The sequence below is a fragment of the Panulirus ornatus genome, chromosome 18, assembly GCF_036320965.1.
Source record: "Panulirus ornatus isolate Po-2019 chromosome 18, ASM3632096v1, whole genome shotgun sequence".
NCBI classification, from domain to species: Eukaryota; Metazoa; Arthropoda; class Malacostraca; order Decapoda; family Palinuridae; genus Panulirus; species Panulirus ornatus.
The window spans coordinates 56,758,385-56,762,045 of record NC_092241.1 but is presented as its reverse complement, the minus strand read 5'-3'; positions in this window follow the sequence as shown (position 1 = coordinate 56,762,045).

Sequence of the window (3,661 nt, the reverse complement as noted above, 5' to 3'; positions counted from 1 at the left end):
AATTTTCTGGTGAGTTCCTGATTAAGATATTCTTTATAGTATAATTGTTGCTAAAGGCAACATTTTCATTAAAGGACTTAAGCAACATGGGAAGAAAAGTAAATCAATTATCAAAAGGGAGAACTAAAAGATTCTTGGTGTCAATGGGAGGTTTGGGCTCAACTCTATAAAATGATTTCTTTGTTAACTAATGAGATTTATCAATGAAAGATCTAGGGTACTTTAACTTAGATCCAGTAGAATATATCTTCTCAAACTCATAACAGAGTCAAATCATCATCATTTCAATCTATGTTCCTCAGTGCATTACGTATTTGCAGTCCAGAGTTTATATCAGTTGCCTCTCGTTTATATCAGTTGCCTCTCGTGTTGGAGTCTCATACTCACTACCCACTCACTGACTCGTTTCTTTAAAGTTTTCTTTTCTTTAAACAAATCCCATTCAATTCTCCTTTTCCCATTTGTTTATTCCGTCCTTGAACGTTTATATTTTTGGGCATTTTTATCTTTCCTCTTCTTCTTGTCATATGATCTTCCCCACATCACTGGCACCATCTGCATATCAAGATCACCGTTCTTTTATCTGTTATCTGTGTGTCTACATGTGATAACAATTTTCTAAACAGCGTACAGAACTACACTGTTTCCCTGATGGTGCACATCTCCCTCGTTACGCATACCCTCGTTACGCGTAGCGTCGTTACGCATACCCTCGTTACGCATGTCCTCGTTACGCATACCCTCATTACGCATACCTTTGTTGCGCGTAGCGTCGTTACGCATACCCTCGTTACGCATACCCTCGTTACGCATACCCTAGTTACGCATACCTTCGTTACGCATAGCGTCGTTACGCATACCGTCACTCGTTTACTGCTTCGCGAGGCTTCCATTTTTTGTTATGAAAATCTAGTCTCTGTCCGTTTTCTTCGTCATAACCTACTCGTGTTCTGCCTCGTTACTTTGTCCAAGAGGATTGAGCAATTCACTTCCGTCGAGCAGGCCTCAGTAAAGCCGAGGTAAATAGGATCCATTCTCACATATTGCATCGGAGATTCATGCGTTTATGTTTTTTGCGGTGCACCGCTGGGTGAGAGAGAGAGAGAGAGAGAGAGAGAGAGAGAGAGAGAGAGAGAGAGAGAGAGAGAGAGAGAGAGAGAGAGAGAGAGAGCACGGTGGTGCGCAGAGGAGTAGAAAGGACAGAGACGACCATGAACATGACATTTCTGTCTCAGGAAATGACCACATCGAGTGCAGCCAGCGTAACAAGTGAAGCAAGCACAAGGGGATCCTTTGTACACATGATGGAATATGTCATTATTGTACATATGTAAATAAGCAAAGTTGCAAATGATACCTATATGGTGTGGGAGTAAGGAGCAGTTAGAAGTTTTTCTTTTTTTCTTTATCAAGCGTGTAAAGGCATGCGTGCGAGTAGGAAGAGAGGAGAGTGAGTGGCTCCAAGCGAAGGTTGGTCTGCGGCAGTGGGTGTGTGATGTCTCCATAGTTATTTAATCGGTTTATGGACGGAGTGGTAAGGGACGTAAATGCGAGAGTTTTGGAGAGGATAAGAGGGTCTGGTAGGTGATTCAGTTGTTGTTTGCCAATGATACAGCACTGGTGGCAGATTCGAGTGAAAAAATGCAGATGGTGACCGAGTTTGGAAAAGTGTGCGAAAGGAGGAAGTTGAGAGTAAATGTGAATAAGAGCAAGGTTATCAGGTTCAGCAGGGTTGAGGGACAAGTTAGTTGAGATGCGAGTTTGAACAGAGAAAAAATGGAGGAAGTGAAATATCTTAGAGATCTGGGACTTGACAAAGCAGCGAATGGAACCATGGCAGCGGAAGTGAGTCATAGGGTGGGTGAGGGGGCGAAGATTCTGGGGATACTGAAGACGGCGTGGAAAGAGAGATCGTTATCCGGAGGACAAAAATGGGTATGTTTGAAGGTATAATCGTTCCAACGATATTATATGGTTGCGAGGCATGGACTATAGATAGAGGTGTGCGGAAGATGGTGGATGTGTTGGAAACAAAATGTCTGAGGACAATATGTGGTGTGAGGTGGCTTGATCGTTTGGAAAAGTGTGTAAAAGGAGGAAGTTGAGGGTAAATGTGAATATGAGCAAGGGTATTACGTTCAGTAGGGTTGAGGGACAAGTTAATTGGGATACAAATTTAAATGAAGGAAAATTGGAGGAAGTGAAGTGTTTTAGATATCTGGAAGTGGACCTCGCAGCGAATGGAACCATGGAAGCGGAAGTGAGTCACTGGGTGGGAGAGGGGGCGAAGGTTTTAGGAGAGATGAAGAATGTGTGGAGGGCGAGAACGTTATCTCGCGGAGCAAAATGGGTATGTTTGAAGGAATAGTGGTTCCAACAGTGTTATATGGAAGCAAGGGCTATAGATAGGGTTATACGGAGGAGGAAGGATGTGTTAGAAATGAGATGTTTGAGGACAATATGTGGTGTGAGGTGGTTTGATCGAGTAAGTAATGCAAGGGTAAGAGAGATGTGTGAAAATAAAAAGAGTGTGGTTGAGAGAGCAGAAGAGGGTGTGTTGAAATGGTTGGACATATGGAGAGAATGAGTGAGGAAAGACTGGCAAAGAGGATGTACGTTTCAGAAGTGGAGGGAACGAGGAGAAGCGGGAGACCAAATTGGAGGTGGAAAGTTGGAGTGAAAAAGATTTTGAGTGATCGGGGCCTGAACACACAGGAGGGTGAAAGGCGTTCAAGGAATAGAGTGAACTGGAACAATGTGGTATACCGGGGTCGACGTGCTGTCACTGGATTGAACCAGGGCATGTGAAACGTCTGGAAGTAAACCATGGAAAGGTCTGTGGGGCCAAGATGTGGAAAGGGAGCTGTGGTTTCGGTGCATTACACATGACAGCTAAAGACTGAGTGCGAACGAACGTAGCCGTTTTGTCTGTATTCCTGGCGCTACCTCGCTGAAGCAGGGGATAGCGATGCTGTTTCCTGTGGGGCGAGGTAGCGTATGTGGGCGTTTATGTGCATATATGTGCATATGAGTGGATGGGCCATTCTTCGTCTGTTTCCCGGCGCTACCTCGCTGACGCGGGGAACAGCGATTATGTATTAAAAAGGTATGGAAGTAAAACCAAACTTAAGACAGACGTGTAGAACTGTAATGATCTCTTCCATTTGTCTGATGAATCAAACCAAGAGAGGCGTTCCTGTGGTGGGCGGGGCACACGCCAGGGTGTGGGCGGGGCGTCACACGCCAGGGGGTGTGGGGGGCGGCGCGGCACACGCCAGGGTATGGGGGGGGGGGGGGGCGGGGCGCACACACACACATGTACAACCCATCAACCTGCCACGCCTCTTCCTCCATCCACCTACCCACCCACATTCTGCCTCTCACACGCAGCACCGTCACCCAGGGCCCCCCCCCCCCACACACACACACCAGGCCCCACCCAACCAGGGCCCGACCCCCCCACACCAGGGCCCGACCCCCCCACACCAGGGCCCGACCCCCTCAAGGGCCCGACCCCCCCCCCCCTCCCTTACATACCACTGCCCATAAGCAAGCAGCAACCCCCCCCCCCCCCGCCTCCTCCTCCACACCTCCACACACACACACACACACACACACACACACACACCCAGCAATGCCCATCTCTGACATTCCACCGCCC